Source organism: Haliotis rubra, unplaced genomic scaffold (genome assembly GCF_003918875.1).
Source record: "Haliotis rubra isolate DU_JTF1 unplaced genomic scaffold, ASM391887v1 Scf28, whole genome shotgun sequence".
Taxonomy (NCBI): Eukaryota; Metazoa; Mollusca; class Gastropoda; order Lepetellida; family Haliotidae; genus Haliotis; species Haliotis rubra.
This window is the reverse complement of record NW_025766891.1, coordinates 1219399-1244766: the sequence shown is the minus strand read 5'-3', so window position 1 is coordinate 1244766 and position 25368 is coordinate 1219399. Positions and strand designations below refer to the sequence as shown.

General features: G+C 40.0%; 1 long non-coding RNA gene across 1 annotated transcript; it reads right to left on the bottom strand.

Moving 5' to 3' along the window:
- Positions 1-1011: 1011 nt before the first annotated feature.
- On the bottom strand, positions 1012-18248 carry LOC124281186. The gene is made up of 3 exons (XR_006899866.1): positions 18067-18248; positions 3258-3262; positions 1012-1023 (listed from the first exon to the last, which is right to left on the bottom strand). It is a non-coding gene; the product is annotated as an uncharacterized LOC124281186 (long non-coding RNA).
- Between the last annotated feature and the right edge of the window lie 7120 nt (positions 18249-25368).

The following is a 25368-nucleotide window of genomic DNA, read 5'->3' as shown; positions in this document are numbered from 1 at the left end:
TCTGTACCGACTGTCTTTGAACAAACCCGCCTACATTATCTGTACCGACTATCTCTACATATAAACAGCACATGTTTTCTGTACCAACTGTCTCTGAATATAAACAGCCCATGTTATCTGTACCGACTGTCTTTGAACAAACCCGCCTACATTATCTGTACCGACTATCTCTACATATAAACAGCACATGTTTTCTGTACCAACTGTCTCTGAATATAAACAGCCCATGTTATCTGTACCGACTGTCTTTGAACAAACCCGCCTACATTATCTGTACCGACTATCTCTACATATAAACAGCCCATGTTTTCTGTACCGACAGTCTCTGAATATAAACAGCCCATGTTATCTGTACCGACTGTCTGTGAACAAAACCGCCTACATTATCTGCACCGACTATATCTGAATATAAACAGCACATGTTATCTGTACCGACTGGCTATGAATAAAACCGCGTACATTATCTGTAACGACTGTCTGTAGATATAAACCGTTTACATTACTTTCACAGTATCAAACATGTAATGTGTCATGTTCTAAACGATGTATGTACGTTTTTGATAAATGAATATAACAGAGATTTACCTTCCTTTAAACCCGGCAGAATGGCCTACTCATCACCTGACCGACAGATGATGTTTTGCATCCTCTCAAAAACTTATCATAGACCATTCTTCAATTTTCGGCACTGATCAAGAATCTAATTCCAACACGTTTCTTCAAATGACCATGTGCCATTACGACATTCAAACAAGATCTCCCGAGAGACACGCGTGATTCAGCGAGATCAGACACGGTCACGTGGTGTCCATTAATTGTACAAATAATGGCGCGATCTGCTCCGCAACTGTCTGAAAGGCGATGCCATTTCCGGTCCGAGACCATCGTTATTTCCGTTTCATTTCGTTCAGTCTGTGCGTGCATAGTGCTAGTGTTCTGACAATGTAGGTCAGAGCTGGGACAACAAGGTCAGGTGGGGTCAGGAAGTACGGTTATTGAACTTATACATCGACATGTATATTTCTTCATTCATTCACTCATAAAACCCAGGAAGTTTCATTTCCTAAAGGTATCTCAGTGGTAGCAGTCAAATAACCAAACCTTTCGTTACATACCCCTCTCTCGTCACCATTCCACCATTCCACCATTACACAAGTCCTCGCCCACACACGCACGCACGCACGCAGGCACACAACTACATATATAATGATCCATCTGCTTTTGGATATGGGCTAATTATGACACTGCACTAAAAATTCCAAAAGGGTATATACGTCTTCGCAGTTAATGTCCCCTACACTCGTTGCCAATGTACAATAAACGGGTCGGTGGGGTAGCCTAGTGGTTAAAGCGTTCGCTCGTCACGCCGAAGACCCGGGTTCGAATCCCCACATGGGTACAATGTGTGAAGCCCATTTCTGGTGTCCCCCCGCCGTGATATTGCTGGAATATTGCTAAAAGCGGCGTAAAACCAAACTCAGTCAGTCAGTACAATAAACATCAAAACTTTTAAAGCTTTGCCTAAAATTTCACATGTATTGTGTCATAAGCTAATGTATAACCATAGGCGTATCAAAAAACAAATAAAATTATTAAAATTTGTACTTGAGTAAAATAGAAATAGAAGATGTATCCACGAGCGAATACGGGTAGTGTAGTTACATTGTTACACAAGAGGCTTCATTATTGAGATGCAATATACATACTTCCTGCTCCAGGGTGAGCGGAGGCAATGACGAGAAAATCAATCGTCTTACAAGACACTGACAGACTGATGAGTTTCATGAGATTTTTGAGAAGGTGAAATAGATTTTAACGGCGATTTCAAGATCACTTCTCCTTGTCCTAGTTCAAAGCTATGTCCGTTTTTTAAGGTTGCCCACTGTGATTCCAAGCCGAAGGTTTATGATATTAGTACACGCAGACACCGAGACATCTTTTAAAGTTTTCGGGTTTGACCCCACCCTGGATCGAACAACTAGCGCTCTCTTTGCAGACGCACTCTCCATTACACCGGTACACCACAGAGGGGAGACAAGAAGATAACTTGTTCACTCGGTCCAAATACTATAGGTTATCATTTTGTACAACAGTCTGGGTGCAGGCGTGATTGATGTGTTAATGCTGCTTACATCTAATTTATGTTTACCATTAAGTGTTGTCCGAACTGCGGGTGTATGTGATGTGATAATTCGGAAAGCAGTTTCCAGTAATAGTAATAGTAATAGTCCATTTGTAATGTGCATGCCCGAAGCGCCCAATATTCAAACTCACACATCACAGGATTAAAATAAGTTCATTTGATACACTTCAATGTGTATTGTAGGCTTTTTGGAACAGATATGTTTTCAGATATGATCTGAATGCTGAGTATGATGGTGCAGTTAAGAGAGTGTGGGGAAGGCTGTTCCATTCCGTGGCTGAATAGAACACAAAGGATCTTTGACCAAACCTGATGGTTCTGACTCTGGGGGTTCACACAAACTGTTCTGTGAAGCGGATGATCGATCTGGTCAATGTCCAGTGAACATTTGCGCAAAACTATATCAGCCCTCATAAAATAGGCATTGTCCATTTAGCGATTCCGACCAGAAAACGAGCAAATCAGTGTTTATGAATCTCTCTCAAACAGCGAAACCCAACTGGGAACCGTTTTAATCATAAGAATGCGTGCCAAAACGTTGTTCTAAGTGTTATATTGTGGACTAAACCGAGTGGGTCTGAATGGGATTACGATGTTACTAGGATTACACAGAAATGTATTGAAGCTCATAAACTCACCCTCCAGCGAAACACGAACAATCGGGGTTGGCTCCGACGTCCCTGAAAATGAGCAACGTTGTGTTTCAGTCAGGTGTTCGTTAATGGTTGGATGAGTTCGTGGAGAAACGTTTACATAATCACATCAGTTGGCACAAGATAATAATAATAATAATAATAATGGCATTTATACTGCGCATTCTCCACGCCATGAAGGTATGCTCAAAGCGCATTAACACATTATCATCCGGGATAACCCAAGCTGCCTGTTAGGCGCTAGAAGGTTATAGTCACATGACTTATCCCACCGGGTACCCATTTTTTTGCTGGTTGAACAGAGGTAACTTTGAACAATCTAACTTGCTAAAGGTGAGACCACATCATGTATCACATGTGCTTCGTTGTGGGGCAGGACTGAAGTCCTGGAAACTCTCAGGAGTCAAGCTGCCAAACACGGTCACCCATCCAAGGACTCTCCGCGCCCAACGTTGCTTAACTTCACCTGATTTGTGACCTGAGCTATATGCACAGGACCACACACCAAGATGGGTGCATATTTCACCAAACTGGCAGCCCTTCCCCCCTCACACTCTCAACCACGAGTCTCTGGCCCAGATGGGGAACACTCGCACGATAACGATGTTTCAGCGTTATATTTCAAGCCTCACCTCAGCTCCACTACGCGACACCCGTTGTAGCGCTTCCCATACTCGCTGTCGAGAAAATAGGTATCCATCTGGAAATAAAATACGTTTGAACGCCAAATGATGAAAAGGTTTATCCCTCGACGAAGCAGCTGAATATTAATGATAATGATGTCAATAATAACATGGGCTGTTATCCGATTCAAGCTGTAGAAACAATTTTTAGCGGAGAGGTAATGGGCAGTTAGCTGATTCACAAAGTATTTGTACTTTTAGCAAAGACATTAGTGAACTAGACTGTACATTCATATCTTCCGCATTCTGTTCGCAATATATAGTTAGTGAGTGAGTGAGTATGGTTTTACGCCGCTTTTAGCAATATTCCAGCAATATCACAGCGGGGGACACCAGAAATGGGCTTGACACATTGTACCCATGTGTCGAATCGAACACGGGTCTTCGGCGTGACGAGCGAACGCTTTGACCACTGGGCTACCCCACCGCTCCTCGCAATATATTGAAACACTGAACTGTTAAATATGTACAATCAGCGAAAGCTCCTTTCTATTGTCGGAAGGGAACTTATTTCTGGTTTTAACGTTATATTTATGACATTTAATGGTTTTCTTAACTGGGTTTCGATACACTAACCTTCAAAAATACATCCTAATTAAAGGAAATTATTTTTATAACAACATTTTTCTCGACGACTGTCATTATTGTAAATCACTTCTCAGGAGGACAATAAAAGAAGTGATGCATTTTATTACCACCACTTTTGATTAAGTTTTCACATTTCTCATCTGACCAATTACTCTTCTAACGGACTAGTTTAACATATACCTTCCCATATAGCCCATGATTGCCTTAGGGGTGGTGGGGTAGCCTAATGGCTAAAGCGTTGGCTCATCACGCCGAAGACCCGGCTTCGAATCCCCACATGGGTACTATGAAGCCCAATTCTGGTGTCCCCCGCCGTGATGTTGCTGGAATATTGCTAAAAGCGGCGTAAAACCAAACTCAGTCAGTCAGTCATGATTGTCTTATGTGGTAACTAACATGGTCAGGTTCGCTGAGTGTGTTCACAATTGCTTTGACCGATGCTCATTATGTCGATCACTGGAATTTCAGATTCTGTTATTTACAGATTGCCTATTTTTAGTTCGAATGTTTGTAGGTGCATAGATAGAAATAGAAATAATAATTCGCCCACTGATCCTTATATGATCGTCCATTTCAAATAATCCATCAATAAAAAAAAATTATATAAAAGAATATACCATTATGATCAAATTGTATTTTACACGTTAGGGACATGTAGAACTAATTATCTGTAAAATTAACACCGTCCATGGTGCTTCACTTTTAGACGTAAGTTAACTAAAAGAAGTCACGAAAGAACTAAAATAGGCTCATCCTGTAAAGGATTAGAAGGTTATATATGGACATATTTTCTATACATAAGTACGCACAACCAGATCTGACCGGCGTGTTACAGGCGTGTTACAGGCGTGTTACAGCCTGCAACCTTGCATGTCAGCGTTCTCTGCAGGTGACGAACTCTCATCAACGTGACCTCATGTAATTTGTAAGCACCTGATAGTGTTTCATAATTGGCAGTGTGTGCCGATCCAGGCTTCGCAGCCGCTGAAAGGCATCCTCATATAGATTTACATATTGCCTCTGTACGTCCAGCCTACGCCCGTCTCTATATTAGGAGTCTATTATTGTGTACAATCCTAGGGGTAGAGTTCCTTATGTGTGAAGTTAATGTAATTTACGACCTGCGTCGTGCGGGCGAGTGGATGTGTTGACTGTCTACTGGCTTCATGCGGCGAGGAAATTAGTATGTTTTCTGAATATGCTGTTTATGGAATGAGAGACATATCCAGCTTGATGTCATGGCACAGTCATTAATTGCATGTGCGCAAACAAACATGACACAGAGTAAGGTCTTTGTTGACAATCTGAGTTTAGTTTTTCGCCGCTTTTAGCAATATTCCAGCAACATCACGGCGGGGGACATCAGAAATGGGCTTCACACATTGTACCCATGTGGGGATTCGAACCCGGGTCTCCGGCGTGACGAGCCAACGCTTTAACCACTAGGCTACCCCACCGCCCCCTTTGTTTGTTGAAGTGCCGTAAGTGCTTGATCAGTTGTCGAGAACAAATGACGAGCTGTCACAATGCTGTTATTACATGGGTACCTCTAAAGCAAAGCGTCGTAACTGTGTTAACAAGTGATTAAAATACATTATAAATATGTGTTCTTTTAACTCAACAATGGCATCGCAATACATTTACAATAGTTTCACTGATATTGCAAAAGTGCTGTTAACGATCCTCATTTATTAACAATAAGTGTACTTTTAACTCAATGATGTTATTAGGTTTTTCATTATAGTTACAATAGCAGGAGTGTAGCTACCATTAATAAAAAGGCCGGGCTTACACATGATTGTTGCTAGAAAATTCTAAATCTTGCCCAAATACCTACTAACACGGAATCAGACAATTTTAAACTTGGTAATCCCACCATGCATCATATTGACTACAATATTCTTTGATAACAAAGCATTACTAATACAAGCACCATGTACAGTAAATATACTTAGGGAAAAAATATGGGATCACATGAAAGCACATATGTTCCTTTATTTTTTTCCAGGTTTCTTCACAAGTGTGCCATACAAAGCTTGTGAAGAAACTTGAGAAAAAAATATAGGAACACTTGTCCTTTCATGTGATCCCTTATTTTTTTCCTTCAGTATATATTATTCTTCTTTCAATGATGATTGTTTTTCCATCGACATGAATGTTTTGTTACAGTCATGATTACATGTGAATCATAACTGAAATACAAATATTTACAGTCGTCATTCAACGAAAACTCCATTCTTTACTTATCTCTGCAGCCTGTTAGGTGTAACCTACCGGGCTTACACGAAAATATTAGCTTACTGCGCGCCTGAATAGGTGTACAACGAATACGTGTCTACAGTTATCATATCATTATTGAATATTATTGACAAAACTTTTATCGTCATCAAAATAAATTTGTTAAATATCTGAATAAGGTCAAGGTCATAACCTGTGTACTGTTATCCTTAGTATTTTAGTCACAATACGGTATGTGTACTGTTAGCTCTGTAGTGGTGGTCCGATTAATTGAAATAATCGAAGATTGGTCGCAGTGCCTAAAAGACCAAGCAATCGATTGTGTTTTCTCATAATCGAACACAACCAATTTTGCATCAACAATATTTTACACAAGATTGGTTTTTGTCTGTGTCATTAAATTAACATTTCATAAGCACTACAAACTCGTTCCAAGTCATGGTTGAATTTATCTTAAAGAATCCAGGAAATCTGTGTTCCTAACATACTAATCATCCTTTAAATATGTGACATTTGCCAATGGATTTTGTGCAATTTGCAAAAGACCCAAAGTACTACATGTGTTTTTCTTTATTTTTTTGTGTGTGCATTAACAAAGATAACAGTTACATTTGATAAATGACGCAAACCAATTATTTTCGATGATTGTAATGAACCAATCATCAATTATGAGATTTCAACCAATTCCCAACACTATAGCTCAGTAGTATCGAATCAGTGTTCTTAACAATCATAAGACTGTTGCATTACTAACAACCAACAAACAACCAATCAACAAACAACCAATCAACAAACAACCCGAGTGTATACACCCACATGGTTATCACGTGTATGAAATGCCATACCTCCTCACAGAACGGCTCTGCTATCCGTCTGAATGCCGGGGAGGTGTTGTTGGACATGGTGGGGGAGTAGGTCTCGTTCAGGATGCGGACGGAACCGTCTGCTAGAGTTCGATCTGAAGACAAACAGAAGTGCATTCAGTGTTGAGATAAAGGGAAATTGGTTAATCGGGTAAAAATTCGAACCCCGGACCAAGAAGTGTATTGGAACACTTGCACATTGATGCCACTGTGCTAAAAGTACGCGTAGTTGATTTAGTTGATCAGTGATTGATGAATTGATCGACGGACAGAATCGATAAACAGGTTCCGCTGGATATACATGTATGATGTTAACGCATGACGGTCAAATAATTATTGAGACTCTAAGGGATAAGGGAACATGTCTACCTTTACGCAAAGATGAGGATTCTACTGTATGTCAGTTAAAGCTAGAAGGCTCATATAATTGTCGGTTCATTCCAGCAAGAAGGTCATTTCATTCTCGTTCAGTTACAGCAAGTATACGCATTACACCGTCTGTCAGTTACAGCAAGCAGCTCATTTCACCGTCTGTCAGTTACAGCAAGCAGATCATTTCACTGTCAGTCAGTTACAGCAAGCAACTCATTTCACCATCTGTCAGTTACAGCAAGCAGCTCATTTCACTGTCAGTCAGTTACAGCAAGCAACTCATTTCACCATCAGTCAGTTACAACAAGCAGCTCATTCACCGTCTGTCAGTTACATTAAGCAGCTCATTTCACTGTCAGTCAGTTACAGCAAGCAACTCATTTCACCGTCTGTCAGTTACAACAAGCAGCTCATTTCACCGTCTGTCAGTTACAGCAAGCAGCTCATTTGACCGACTGTCAGTTACAGCAAGCAGCTCATTTCACCGTCTGTCAGTTACAGCAAGCAGCACATTTCATTGTCTGTCAGTTAGAACAAGCAGCTCATTTCATTGTCTGTCAGTTACAGCAAGCAGCTCATTTCATTGTGTGTCAGTTACAATAAAGCAGCTCATTTCACCGTCAGTCAGTTACAGCAAGCAGCTCATTTCACCGTCTGTCAGTTACACAAAGCAGCTCATTTCACTGTCTGTCAGTTCCAACAAGCAGCTCATTTCACCGACTGTCAGTTACAGCAAGCAGCTCATTTCATTTGTCTTTCAGTTAGAACAAGCAGCTCATTTCATTGTCTGTCAGTTACAGCAAGCAGCTCATTTCATTGTGTGTCAGTTATAATAAGCAGCTCATTTCACCGTCAGTCAGTTACAGCAAGCAACTCATTTCACTGTCTGTCAGTTACACAAAGCAGCTCATTTCACTGTCTGTCAGTTCAACAAGCAGCTCATTTCACCGTCTGTCAGTTACAGCAAGCAGCTCATTTCACCGTCTGTCAGTTACAGCAAGCAGCTCATTTCACCGTCTGTCAGTTACGGCAAGCAACTCATTTCACCGTCTGTCAGTTACGGCAAGCAGCTCATTTCACCGTCTGTCAGTTAGAACAAGCAGCTCATTTCACCGTCTGTCAGTTACAGCAAGCAGCTCATTTCATTGGGTGTCAGTTACAGCAAGCAGCTCATTTCACCGACTGTCAGTTACAAGAAGCAGCTCATTTTATTGTGTGTCAGTTAGAACAAGCAGCCCATTTCACCGTCTGTCAGTTACATCAAGCAGCTCATTTCACCGTCTGTCAGTTACAGCAAATTTCATTGTTCGTCGTCAGTTACAGCAGCTCATTTCACCGTCTGCCAGTTAGAACAAGCAGCTCATTTCACCGACTGTCAGTTACAGCAAGCAGCTCATTTCACTGTCTGTCAGTTACAGCAAGCAGCTCATTTCACCGTCTGTCAGTTACAGCAAGCAGCTCATTTCATTGTCTGTCAGTTACAGCAAGCAGCTCATTTCACCGTCTGTCAGTTACAGCAAGCAGCTCATTTCATTGTCTGTCAGTTACAGCAAGCAGCACATTTCATTGTCTGTCAGTTAGAACAAGCAGCTCATTTCATTGTCTGTCAGTTCAGCAGCTCATTTCATTGTGTGTCAGTTACAATAAGCAGCTCATTTCACCGTCAGTCAGTTACAGCAAGCAACTCATTTCACCGTCTGTCAGTTACACAAAGCAGCTCATTTCACTGTCTGTCAGTTCCAACAAGCAGCTCATTTCACCGTCTGTCAGTTACAGCAAGCAGCTCATTTCACCGTCTGTCAGTTACAGCAAGCGGCTCATTTCACCGTCGTCAGTTACGGCAAGCAGCTCATTTCACCGTCTGTCAGTTACAACAAGCAGCTCATTTCACCGTCTGTCAGTTACAGCAAGCAGCTCATTTCATTGGGTGTCAGTTACAGCAAGCAGCTCATTTCACCGACTGTCAGTTACAGCAAGCAGCTCATTTCATTGTTTCACAAGCGCTCATTTCATTGTCTGTCAGTTACAGCAAGCAGCTCATTTCATTTGTCAGTTATAATAAGCAGCTCATTTCACCGTCAGTCAGTTACAGCAAGCAGCTCATTTCACTGTCTGTCAGTTACAGCAAGCAGCTCATTTCACTGTCTGTCAGTTACAACAAGCAGCTCATTTCACCGTCTGTCAGTTACAGCAAGCAGCTCATTTCACCGTCTGTCAGTTACAGCAAGCAGCTCATTTCACCGTCTGTCAGTTACAGCAAGCAGCTCATTTCACCGTCTGTCAGTTACAGCAAGCAGCTCATTTCACCGTCTGTCAGTTACAGCAAGCAGCTCATTTCACCGTCTGTCAGTTACAGCAAACAGCTCATTTCACCGTCTGTCAGTTACAGCAAGCAGCTCATTTCACCGTCTGTCAGTTACAGCAAGCAGCTCATTTCACCGTCTGTCAGTTATTTCACCGACTGTCAACAAGAAGCAGCTCATTTTTTCACCGTCAGTTAGTCAGTTACAGTTACATCAAGCAGCTCATTTCACCGTCTGTCAGTCACAGCAAGCAGCTCATTTCACCGTCTGCCAGTTAGAACAAGCAGCTCATTTCACCGACAAGCGCTCATTTCACCGTCTGTCAGTCACAGCAAGCAGGTCATTCATTGTGTGTCAGTTACAGGAAGCAGCCCATGTCATTGTCTCTTCTAACAATGGACCACGTGGTCAGTACTTACGGCGCCATGTATCTGGAGCATCTGAAAGTACAGGGAATTAATGGGTCAACTTTTATAAAGTTATGTCAGCTGTAAAAGTTACACATTACAATTTCTCTATTGTTTAGTATCCCAGTTATATGACGGCGGTTTGTAAATAATCGAGTTTAGAACACACACTTTAGCGACAGACATCACATTTCGAGATACGATCACATGCATCAACCATGCCAGTCAGCCCAACTTCCCAATCACACAATTCACCTCTTACGATAATCATGGTTTCCTGAAGACAAATTATAACCAAGCTCTTCATCTGACAATAAGCAAGTCACAAAGCCTGATCAGCTGATCCGGTTAGTCCGCTTTTATGCCATTATCGCAAACATTGGCAATAGAATATCAATTTCAAACCAGAATTTCATTAATTTCATTCCAGCGTTGATTCATGCTTGCAAAAAACTCAAGAAATTCATTTTGTAGAATTACTTCCCTTCCCGCGTCCATTATGTTTCATCGATACCCTTAGAGAGTGTTCGAGGCAATTGGAACAGAGTATGTTTTTGGGTACTTACCGCCAAGGAGAAGATAATATATTAACACCCCAAGTCCAGCCGCTAAAAGAAGAGCCAGCACTAGCAACAGCAAGATCAATCCAAGTCTTTTGGCCGCCCTTTTCTCGGACCTAGCGGAAGCTCCCGAGCTACGAGACAACAGACTTGCAGTATCAGAATGAGTCCCTTTTCCAGTTGCTGTTTTACCACTTCCGGTCTCCTTGGCCTTTGGAAGACTGAAGTTATCGTACCCTGGTTTACCTCCTGTATACCGGAGAGGAAGCTAAAAACAGGAAAACAGAACATGTGAATGTTTAAACTTTGGATTAGACTTTATAATTGGTTATTGACATGGGCTTTTGTTGCTGACCCACATTCAGAAATATATCAACTACATGACAGAGGTCTGCAAATAATCGGTCGCTTGATACTCCAGTGGGTGACATCATGAGCATCGACCAACGGGACAATGAGGCGACAACATGCATCAACCAGGTCTTAGAATCTGACTGCACATTAAGACATTTTAACCAATATTTTATGCTTTGAAGACCAAGTTTGTATAACGCATTGCCGCGGCCCAGGTTATATTAGATTGGGTATCTTCCACATTCTCCTCGCACTACGTGTCGGTTTGCAAACGCATTCCATTACTGAAAATGACTTAAGATCCATGTCATCTCCCTGAAAAGCGTTTACACGCAAGAACGAAAGTAATGGCTGGGATTCAATTTGCTTACAGTATGACAGCCTCAAATTTCCACTCCATGACATTAAGATAAGCACTTCTTTAGAGTAAAAATATTAAGCTATATATTGGCAAAGCAGTGTCTTAATTTATTAAATGAGCTAAAATGACATAATTAAGGCACGTAGTATGTACATCTTTTGGCAGCGTATTAATGCATCATACTTGGAAACAAATCGTCCTATTCATGTACATGATGCTTACATCTACGTAGGCACTATTCATTTCATCGCTGGATGATACTTACATCTACGTAGGCACTATTCATTTGTAAATGGATAATACCTACATCTACGTAAGGCACTACTCATTTCATACTTGGATGATACTTACATCTACGTAGGCACTACTCATTTCAACATGGATGATGCTTACATCTACGTAGGCACTACTCATTTCAACATGGATATTACTTACATCTACGTAGGCACTACTCATTTATACTTGGATGATAGTTACATCTATGTAGGCACTACTCATTTCATCGTGGATGATACTTACATCTACGTAGGCACTACTCATTTCATCGTGGATGATACTTACATCTATGTAGGCACTACTCATTTCAACGTGGATAATACTTACATCTACGTAGGCACTACTCATTTCATCGTGGATGATACTTACATCTATGTAGGCACCTACTCATTTCATCGTGGATGATACCTACATCTACGTAGGCACTACTCATTTCAACATGGATGATGCTTACATCCATGTAGGCACTACTCATTTCAACGTGGATGATGCTTACATCTACGTAGGCAACTACTCATTTCAACATGGATGATACTTTTTACATCTATGTAGGCACTTTTCTCATTTCATCGTGGATGATACCTACATCTACGTAGGCACTACTCATTTCAACATGGATGATGTTTACATCTCATGTAGGCACTACTCATTTCATCGTGGATGATACCTACATCTACGTAGGCACTACTCATTTCAACGTGGATGATGCTTACATCTACGTAGGCACTACTCATTTCAACATGGATGATGTTTACATCTACGTAGGCACTACTCATTTCAACATGGATGATGCTTACATCTTTGTAGGCACTACTCATTTCAACATGGATGATACTTTACATCTACGTAGGCACTACTCATTTCATCGTGGATGATAGTTACATCTATGTAGGCACTACTCATTTCATCGTGGATGATACTTACATCTACGTAGGCACTACTCATTTCATCGTGGATGATACTTACATCTATGTAGGCACTACTCATTTCCAACGTGGATACACTTACATCTACGTAGGCACTACTCATTTCATCGTGGATGATACTTACATCTATGTAGGCACCACCTCGTTTCAACGTGGATAATACCTACATCTACGTAGGCACTACTCATTTCAACATGGATGATGTTTACATCTATGTAGGCACTACTCATTTCATCGTGGATGATACCTACATCTACGTAGGCACTACTCATTTCAACGTGGATGATGCTTTTACATCTACGTAGGCACTACTCATTTCAACATGGATGATGTTTACATCTACGTAGGCACTACTCATTTCAACATGGATGATGTTTACATCTACGTAGGCACTACTCATTTCAACGTGGATAATACTTACATCTATGTATGCACTACTCATTTCATCGTGGATGATACTTACATCTACGTAGGCACTTCATTTCAACATGGATGATGTTTACATCTACGTAGGCAACTACTCATTTCAACGTGGATGATACTTACATCCATGTAGGCAGCACTCATTTCAACGTGGATGATGCTTTACATCTACGTAGGCACTACTCATTTCAACGTGGATGATGCTTTACATCTACGTAGGCACTACTCATTTCAACATGGATGATGTTTTACATCTACGTAGGCACTACTCATTTCCAACGTGGATAATACTTACATCTATGTATGCACTACTCATTTCATCGTGGATGATGCTTACATCTACGTAGGCACTTCTCATTTCAACATGGATGATGTTTACATCTACGTAGGCACTACTCATTTCAACGTGGATAATATGTTTACATCTACGTAGGCACTACTCATTTCAACATGGATGATGTTTAGCATCTACGTAGGCACTACTCATTTCAACATGGATAATACTTACATCTACGTAGGCACTACTCATTTCAACGTGGATGATACTTTACATCTATGTAGGCACTACTCATTTCAACGTGGATGGTGCTACGGCCAAAGTTAACCAATATTTTATGCAGTTTGTATAACCGGTTATATAGATTGGGTATCTTCCACATTCTCCTCGCACTACGTGATTAGTAATTACAGACTTTACCCCAAAGAGCGTTTACACGCAAGAACGTGTACTGCGCTTACAGTATGACAATCCTCAAATCTCCACTCCATACATTAAGATCGGCCCTTTAGAGTAAGAACATATTAAAAATAGTTTCAAAGGCAGTGTCCCTAATTTGTGACAATGAGCTCAAAATAGCAAATAAGGCACGTTTATCCTGCATTAATAACACTATCAACATGCTTTTTGACCAAGACAACAAAATTGATAGTGTGTAAGACATTTGCAAATAACAACCTTTATAGTAACCACTTTTTAAGTGTAGAGAGTAATCCACCACTCTTAAAAGCAATAGTTTTCAAAGATAGTTGATGCGTTTCACATATTGTGTTTGAGATAAGTGCGACATCATCCGCAAATAAGAGAAGAAAACCTTAATTATATCTGGATGATATATCTAGGTTGATACTACTCATATCTACGTGGATAATACTTACACCTGCGTATATACGGCACTGTTCACAAGTACTTGGATATTACTTACATCTAATTGGCACTATTCATATGTACTTGGATATTACTTACATCTACGTAGGCATTATTCACATACTACTTGGATATTACTATTACATCTACGTAGGCACTATTCACATGTACTTGGATATATTTTACATTTACATAGACAGTATTCACATGTACTTGGATATTACTTACATCTACGTAGGAACTATTCACATATACTTGGATATTACTTACATCTACGTAGGCATTATTCACATGTACTTGGATATTACTTACATCTACGTAGGCACTATTCACATGTACTTGGATATTACTTACATCTACGTAGGCACTATTCACATATACTTTGATGATACATGTGTGTATCTACTACTCACATCCACGTTAATAATACATCTACATAGGCACTATACGTGGATGATAAGTACATCTAAGTAGGCAGTACTCACAATTACGTGGATGATACTTATATAGGGTCAGGTACTATTCACGTGTACGCAGATGAATCGTACATAGGTAGGTACTATTCACATTTACGCGGACAGATCTACCATGATACGTTGAGCAACATATATAGAAGTATGATGTACGTACTACGTACACTCTCTACGTAAATCTAAGTACACTACTACGGTTCCATTGCCATTTAATGCCAGACCTTCTCATGAAAGAAAGTAGTTGAATGAAAGTACACGAATACATCTCGAACATGGAAAGACGTCTGTCTCGTCCTTTATCGGAATACCATGTGGATATTTGCTTAATAAGTACCAGGTGTGGCTGCGTGATAATTAATTTACTCGTATTTGCTCCCTGCAAGCTTACCTCTCGAGGTTATATATGCAGCTCTGTCATTACCTGAACTCAAATAGTCAGCTGTTGTTATATTAACGTGCACACCAGGAAGGTGCCCGACAATTACAACTTTTACGTACGTTTTCTGCAAATCTAATGACTTATGCTAAAGATAAGATCATGTTTTCTTGAAGTATCACGGTATGACAAGTTCTAGGTATAGCTATATCTTTACAAAGTTTAAAGTTGTAAGGTGTAAGTTTTTAAGTTCACAAAGTTTAATGTTATATTCTAGAATGACAGTGCCTGAAGTTGAAGTTTGATATAAAATCTATAGCTACGTTCTCGCTTTACGATTTGAATATTTTATGTACAATTTGCTCATGATCGCAAAATATACATAACATGAAACACTTTACACATTTAAAACGTTTAATGTTTTAAGATACATAAGTCCCTTAAAATCAGTTCATATATATGCAGAAGGTTGTTAGTTATTAGTCTGTCACAGAAGTCCTATATATAATATACTCATGCCAATAATGGTTGTCACCCCTTCAATTTTTTAATTGAGAGGGGTTGTGGGGTGGGTGTGTGAGGGGTGTGGGGGTTGGGGTGGGAGAGGGTGACAACCATTATTGGCATGAGTATATATGTGGCGACAATCATGATTGGTGATTGTGCAGCGAATTCGGAATATCATTTTTTATTATATTTTTAAGGGTGAAATAAGGTAAATATTGGTGAAAATAAAAATGGTATTTTCACTGTGTAGAATAACATGTTATTTCACTGAGTAGAACACCACTTTGACCTGGAACTACTTTCTGCTAAAGGGCTAGACTGTAGTTGGGTTGCGTAATAAAATGCACACGTACTCGATGTCTCGATCATTTATAAACAATGATCAACAAATGATAAACAGAATATTTTGTTAATGTTGTCAATTAACATGTATATTTCAACCACGAGTGAACATATCAACTTCGTCCGACCTCTAAATGAAATATACATGTTATTTGACAACATTAACAAAATATCCTCTTTATCATCAGGATATATTGCTTGTGTGTAGATTTTGTAGGATTCCCTGACGTCATCAATTACATGACTCACATTGCTATGACGTCATAAATGTGAGGTCACTCTGCAATGTCTAATGCTGCACTGCAAGTCTACTGGCAGGACCGTGTTCAGAGATGTACACTTTTCAAAAGAAGCGACAAAAACCTTTCCACATTCATAAGAAATATCTGCCAAATTGTGACTATATCATGAGCAGATATTTGTTTCAGCAGTATTACAGTCCCTGTCCCTGTATCATTAGAAAATTAGAAATAAGTCTTGATTGGCCTGCCCCAGGCAGTTGAATCTCCGGGCTTCTTTTAACTGTGAAAATATTTTAATTTTATTTTTGTGTTGAATTTGTTTCATTTTAGCGACTAACGTTACACTGGTCGGTATAAGGGCAACATTCAGACATCAACCCGGGTATTATACTTAGATGAAAGCAAACCACTACGCTTTGAACTCTGAATATTAAACAGAGAACCTTTCTCGTGGCTCTATTAAAGTAAGTTATTTTGTACGTGAGTAATTAATCAAGATATGTAAGATAGCCTGACGCACGCAATCCCTCGCTATAAGTAGAATATAACTCAAAAACCAGCTCAGCCTGTTTGCTGGATGAAAACAACTTTGATCTTGTCGGTAAGTAAAACACTTGGTGACGGCGAAAGGCCGAGGGGAGCGTAATGTCTGGACTTGTTTACAATAACGTCGTTAACGGTTAACCTATTTATAAGTCAACGGACACAGATGTAAAACAGTGATCAGTATAGCCGTAATAACTGAACTGGGCCCCGTTCCTCAAAGCGATCGTAGCGCTACGACAGTCGTAAGTCTATGTTAAAGTATGGGAGTTACGATCATCGTAGTGCTAAGATCGCTTTGAGGAACGGGGCCCTGAACTGTATTTACACTCCGGTCGCGTTCTGCGGGATTAGAGGTACAAGTTTACATCAATGTACAACTTAAATACATGTGAGTGAGTGAATGAGTTTAGTTTTACGCTGCTTTTAGCAATATTCCAGCAATATCACGGCTGGGGACACCAGATACGAGTTCACACATTGTACCCATGTGGGGAATCGAACCAGGGTCTTCGGCGTGACGAGCGCACGCTTTAACCACAAGGCTACCCCACCACCCCTAAATGCATGTATGATACATAAAGTGATCATTTATACATATAGCTTTATTGCAAGAATAAACTGTCTGTACATACATTTAACCAGTTAAATGAACAATGTTACACTTAAACCCAAACAAATGGGCGGGTTATGTGTTTCTGATGAAATGAGTATGGGTTGTCATGGAAGGCGACCCGTGAAGATCCCGGTTAATTGTCCAACAGCAACCCATGCTTGTCGTAAGAGACGACTAACGGGATCGGGTTGGTTGACACATGTCACGTATTACATATATCCGATCGATGCTCATGCTGTTAATCACTGAAATGCCTGGTCCAGAATCAATTATATACAGACCGCCACCATATATCTACATTTCTGAGTGCGGCATTAAACAACAACCAAACCAAACCAATTGTAGGTAAGACAAACACGCCCAAATATAGTTCTGTTTCATGGTTCATCTTCTTAATAAGTTTAATCTCAATACAGATTCCCAAGCATTTACGACAATGATGTTTCTCAGTTACAAGTGTGCTGAATAATGTGTGCAATAAGCTGCTTCATCCGTCTTTGTTGTTTGAACTACCTGGTCAAGGAATACAATACCAAACCGTTGGGTCTGACCAAACATTACCAACGCCATCCCAAATTGAAACAAAAACAAAACACATCATTTAAGAAGCCAACTTTTAAAACTCTACACTGCTGTCCTAATACGTTCTAGCATTCTTTTCTTGTGTATTGACAAATACAATATGGGGGCGGTTGGGCAGCGTAGTGGTTAAAGCGTTCGCTCGTCACGCTGAAGACCCGGGTTCGATTCCCCCATATGGGTACAATGTGTGAAGGCCATTTCTGGTGTCCCCCGCCGTTATATTGATGGAATATTGCTAAAGGTAGCTTACAAACATACTCTCTCACAAACAAAATATTAATGGCACTAATATGATGACAATGGTGTCGAGGGAGAACCATCAGATACCTCTATATATCATTTCTAGAAGCCAAATCAGGGAACATAATTTCTGGATGTACAGTCAGGGAACATAAATCATAGAATCCATATCAGGGAACGTATTTTCTAGAATCCAACTCAGGGAACACAAATATCAGGAGCCAAATCAGGGAACGTAATTTCTAGAAGACAATTCAGGGAACACAAATATTAGGAGCCAAATCAGGCAGCGTAATTTCTAGAAGACAATTCAGGGTGTACACATTCTAGAAACCAAATCAGGGAATATAATTCCTAGAAGCCAAATCCGGGAACGAAATTTCTAGAAGCGAAGCCAGCGAACTTAATTTCTAGAAGTCAAATCAGGGAACTTCAATTCTATAACATGAATCAGGGAACATAATTTCTGGATGCAAAATCAGGGAACAAAATCATAAAAGCCATATCAGGGAACGTATTTTCTAGAATCCAAATCAGGGAACACAAATATCAGGAGCCAAATCAGGGAACGTAACGGTGTCGAGGGAGAACCATCAGATACCTCTATATAGGTGATAGTCTTCCATATACAGACAACGTTATAATTAACTCTAATTTTAGTTCTTTATAATCGTAGTTCGTTATATGCTTTTCGACTATGATATACAGCAACTGGCCGTGTCAAACAAACAAACCAACATAACGTCCGTTATATCCTTCAGTTCGTTATAAGCAAAGTTTCCTGTTTGCCAGGAGTGGGTTGTAGACAGTTCCCCCACTATCCTGCATATCAATTCGAGCTGTGTATGTGTCTATATGTTAAATAATGCCACTGAATAAGGAACGCCCAGAGAATAAGCAAGTTCTGCAGTTTATGATAGAATCAGTTGTACTGAACTGCCATGGCAAACAAAATTAGGAAAGATAATTTTCAAGATGCAAAATCAGGTAACATAATTCCCAGAAGCCAAACCAGTTAACATAGTTTCTAGATGAAGAATCTGGAAAACATAATTTCTAGATCCAAAATCAGAGAACATATTTTCTAGAAGCCAAATCAGGGAACACAAATTCTAGAAGCCAAATTAGGGAATATCATTTCTAGAAGCCAAATCAGAGGACATAGTTTCTGGATGTAAAATCAGGAACCATAAATCATAGAATCCATATCAGGGAATGTATTTTCTAGAATCCAAATAAGGGAACACAAATATCAGGAGCCAAATCAAGGAACGTAATTTCTAGAAGACAATTCAGGGAACACAAATATTAGGAGCCAATTCAGGGAGTACACATTCTAGAAACCAAATCAGTGAAGATAATTTCTAGAAGCCAAATCCGGGAACGAAATTTCTAGAAGCCAAGCCAGCGAACTTAATTTCTAGAAGCCAAATCAGGGAACTTCATTTCTATAACATCAATCAGAGAACATATTTTCTGGATGCAAAATCAGGGAACATAAATCGTAGAAGCCATATCAGGGACGTATTTCCTAGAATCCAAATCAGGGAACATAATTTCTAGAAGCCAAAATCAGGGAACATAATTTCTTGATACATGGTCACGTATTACAATTTCTAGAAGCAAAATCAGATAACGAAATCGAAGACATTGTCTGTACAGGAATAGTATGCGTCTGTTATCGAACTTCAGAAATGTGATAGTAAAGTAAGGTTAAATAGGTTGAAATATACCTTGTAAACCTCGTGACTATTCACTGACTCATATGTATGCACATAAAATATGCTTCTGTGATTAAACTGGGCAAAGTCAAAGTTAAGCATAAAACACAGTTTGTAATTAAACATCATAACTGATATTTCAGTTATATGTGTCTCAAGTCAATATACGTGTGTTTGAAACTGTGATGTCGAGGATTGAAAAATGACACTCAAGTTGCAGTTGGTTAACTAGAACACCCGTCAAAGTGAAACCCTGAAGATTTGTTTTCTAGGAACATCTGCTCAAAGGTTTGAAACCTTGACAAGATATGTTTTCCAGGTTAGGCCTTTGGGTTATTTCTGCTCAGCATAAGTTTAACATGGCTAAGTCGTTTATAACAGTGCCCAAACCATGCAAGGTACTGTAAGTCCCCATGGTCCCTAGTATGGTGATCTACCTTCTGTTGTTGGCAATCTATATCCTGTTTTTATATTGTATTGTTCTATACAAGGACTGAAGGGTTAATTTAATTGTGAATTTAGTTGTTTTACTGTCCTTATCGGGTTTTTATATTATACATATATTATCAAGGTCAAAGATGTTCTCGTCACGATATGGCTGAAATATTGCCGATGTGACGTTAAATAATAACTCACTCACTCACCTATAGCAGTGCCGATTTGGATAACAGATTGAATCTATTTATCGATTGTATGATGACCGAGTGAAAGATTTCAATTTTAGTCCCTCTACCTGAAACAAAGTTTCGTACAGAAGTACAGAGCTGTGTCTTATTGATTCCTTTACATATACTCCAGAGCAACAGAAACAGATGTATAACAAATGCTCCCTCCTATAGAGCACATCAATGTGTTTAGAAGCTTCGCTCGAAAAAGCCAGGTTTGATACCCAACATTGGTGCAACGTGCTAAGCCTTTTTAGGTGTCTTAGATCGTGATATTGCTTTAATATTACTTAGAACGGCATGCACCTATGCTCACTCGTGGTATTGTAATCGTCAGGCTCACTACGATCAACGCAAATTAATGTTACATAATGCCCTCAAGAGGTAAATATGTGGCTTGATGTTTCTACTCTGCCTCAATAGTCAATAGAAGGTAAAGTCACTCTGCTGTATATATGCCGTTATTATTGTTGATGTTTTTATTTATATTTCTACTATTATTAACCTCATTAGACCATTAATGTCCGTATTATTAAGTGTGAAAAAGAAGTAAAACAACCGCCACGAAGCTACTTTTACTTTCACTTTACATTCCGTGGCTATATTTTGTATTATTTTAATTTATTTTTTTTAAACCAATGATATATTAATGATCCTGATTGGTCACTATCAATTGCAGTGGTTGAAATAAAAAAGCTAATCAAATGGTGTTTATGGTATTTGGTCGTTTTGCAACAATTCCAGAAGGTTTCATTTATATACGACGGAAAAAAGCCATGTTAACGACACCCGAATGTTTCATTTGACCACACGTCGGCTTGTCTTGACATGGTCATATGAGCACCTCGAGTGTTCTTCAACCTCGTTTGAGGGGTATATTTTTCCTTTTAAAACCATATGGTACAGAACCATGAATGAGTGGTGAAACTATCTTGAACTGTATCACAGCGGTCGATATAGAGAATGGTTTATCAAATACGCCAGCGCTGATACGTGAAGCTCGGAATTTGAAGATTGGGGGCCTTAAACCCACCCTCCTCCTCCTAACACAAATCTCCTTTTCCAAATTACCATTAAAACGATGCTATTAGCTTGCGGGTGGGATACTGACTAATAGTGTTGGGAATTGGTTAAAATCTCATAATTGATGATTGGTTCATTACAACCGATAAATCATCGAAAATAATTGGTTTGCGGCATTTATCAAACGTTCCTGTTGTCTTTGTTAATGCACACAAAAAAAATAAAGAAAAAACATGTAGTCATTTGGGTCTTTTGCAAATTGCACAAAATCCATGGCAAATTTCGCATATTTAAAGGATGATTAGTATGTTAGGAACACATATTTCCTGGACTCTTTAAGATAAATTCAACCATGACTTGGAACGAGTTTGTAGTGCTTATGGAATGTAAATTTAATGACACAGACAAAACCAACCTTGTGTAAAATATTGTTGATGCATACAAGTGTTCCAAAATTGGTTGTGTTCGATTATGAGAAAACACAATCGACTGCTTGGTCGTTTAGGCACTACGACCAATCTTCGATTATTTCAATTAATCGGACCACCACAACTGACTATGTATGACCTCTGTCCAATACCACGAAACAATTTAAGCGCTAACATAATGTACCTTCCATGGTTTAACATGGTGTCACCGATCCCTGGTTCATTGTGTGCCATCTTGTTCGACCCATCAGTCGAGTCTGCTTGGTTCAGGTTTGATCACTCGGTTTGATTTAATTTACATTGGACAACATTGCATCTTTTCTTTAGCCTGCTTCAGCAATATCCACAATCGTAGTTGCCCAGGTCAACTTTGCAACCCTGTGGCGGGTTGCGCCTCTTTGGTACATCATGTACCTGTGACCGGGTTCGAATCCCGGTTTGTCTAGAATAGGTTTCTAGGCCTATCAGCACCATACCCATGCTCGTGTGTTTCCCTACAGCGATAAACCTCTGTGACCGTCAAGCTCTTCTCTCACATTAAGCGAGCTCGTTGTGATAATTCTGTTCAAAACGGCTTTAAACTCAATTCACTCACTCACTCGTGTGCTTTTGATTAATTTGTTAAAACAACAGACATGTGGACTTAAATTTATGTTATTGCGCATTAAGAAAATAACCAAAAGTACAAACTGTTTTCTTACGAAACGCTCCTGATCCACAGTGCTTAGAAAACAGATGGACATAACTCGAAAACATGTACAAGAATGAAAAAGATATATTACCGTCGACCCTGTAGTCTTCCAGTAGTCGCTGCCGGGCCGCGTCACCGTCCCCTCCATGTGCTGGACCCACAACGGCTTGTCCGACTTCATCGTTACCGTTGTCTATAATGCGTATCACGCACAAATAGTGTTTTTTAAACAAAATATTTGAATTCAATCCACTTCGTCACATCCCTATTCGATCCGTGATGAAATTCCAGTCCGACCACCTTTCCGGGTGTAAATCCGTATGTACAGTCAGAATCGGAAATATGTTACCAGACCTTCACCCCGTATACTCAGTCCACCCTTGTATGAACGTTGAACTCTTTATCCGCTTTGTCTGTAGACGGCGCTGTAAGTATCGCGAGATGACCACGTTGTCCGTGACGAGCACGTTAACACTCCGGTTGTGCAACACGCCCTGGTCCCCACTCCCCTTTGCAGATGCCCTGAGGGTAGACTTTGATTCCTCATCACACGGTACGGAGGCAAGTGCCCCATCAGGATCTGCTGGATGTTTAAACACGATCCGCAGGGCGGAACCGGTCGCACACCGAGTCACGTGATTAATGACTGTCATGGCGGCCAGCGTGCCGTAACTGCAATTTCGAAGTCGGAATCGAGAGCGGTGGCGTTTGATGCTGGAGCAGGCATGACTGCGGAGCCGATGTGATGGGGCTGCTGATGGATGAGGTTGTCGCAGTGATGCTGATAGAGATGTTGATGATGGTGACGATGATGGAATTACATACGTACAATGTCCGACATGACAACTGACAAGGAAACAGTGATTTGTGTTCTGGATGTAACAATGCTGACCAGGGATATGATGATGTTGAAGATAAGATGGGTCGTTTATCGTATCAATGTAACGGTTGAAGACAGATTGAGTGCGTTTTCATGTTGACATACTCTGTACACATCAGCTCTACATAACTTTATGTCTAACAGATGGAACATGATATCGATACTTGTTGCTATATCTGAACACGTAGAGAGAGTGAGTGAGTGAGTGAGTGAGTATAGCTTAAATTCGCTTTTAGCAATATTCCAGCAATATCACGACGGGGGACACCAGAAATTGGCTTCACACATTGTACACATGTGGGGAATCGAACCCGGGTCTTCGGTGTGACGAGCCAACGCTAGCTCTAACCACTATATTGCTAGGCTACCCTATCTCCCTAGACTAACAACTAGTCTCTGAAATGAACATATTTTATTGAAAAAAAAGTTTATAGTAACAAAAATATATATATAATGAAAAGGAGCCCTGAGACTTTCTTCATTTTCTGAAGCTGTGGAAATCTAGACTTGCCACATTTTCTAGACTTGCGTGGGCTTTCTTGGATATATTTGCTTCAGGGTCTGTACGACAGACTACTACCTCCCCTGAACATGGAGAACATTCGGCTTATGAACTCGACTACAGCTCCTTGACATAAGTTGAAGTTAAAAGCAGTAGTAATTTAATAGGATTCCATGACTGTTATGTAGCTTGAATATTGCTCAGTGAAGCCTATAGTTCTTCTCAGTGTTGTTGACAGAAGTATTGAAAAATGAAGAAAAACAAAACATGAAGCACTTGAAATAAAAGATCTTGTGCCTCATATGAAATGTGGAAAAGTGAAAGGCGTTAGTAATATCTGTTAAGGGGTACTTTCAGATCCAAATCGACCCGTGAAGATCCGGGTAAGAATTGATCTTCAGTAACCCATGCTTGTCGTAAGAGGCGACTAACGGGATCGGGTTGTCAGGCTCGCTGACTTGGTTGACACATGTCATCGTATCACAATTGCGTAGATCGATGCTCATGCTGTTGATCACTGGATTGTCTAGTCCAGAGTCGATTATTTACAGACCGCCGCCAAATAGCTGGAATATTGCTGAGTGTGGCGTAAAACTAAACTCACTCACTCATTCAGATTCATACCACCAACTCATTGCGGAAATACATGTAGTTATGTGCGGTAAACCACGGTTATAACGTACTGTCGGATATAACGAACTGTCGCATATATAACGAACTGTCGTATATAACGAACTGTTGGATTATAACGAACTGTAGCATATAACGAACTGTCGCATATAACGAACTGTCGTATATAACGAACTGTCGCATATAACGACCTGTCGGATATAACGAACTGTCAGCTATAACGAACTGACGTATATAACGAACTGTCGGATATAACGAACTGTTGGATAAAACGAACTGTCTTATAAAACGAACTGTCGCATATAACGAACTGTCAGATATAACTAGCTGTCGGACATAACGAACTGTCGGATAAAACGAACTGTCGCATATGACAAACTGGGATGATTGTTTATCTCGAATACTTGCGGTTTATTTAGTCGAACTGCTAATAACTAAATACGATTATAACAATTGAAATGAATGGTCCCTTTGAGTTCGCCATAAGCACAGTTTAGTGTACCAACGTTTCTCCAATCAGTAGATGTAGTGACACTCTCAAGCTGCAAACACTGAGCGCTATCCACATAGAGGCAAAATGGTTATATGTGTGTGTGTGTTTGCGTTTATGCAC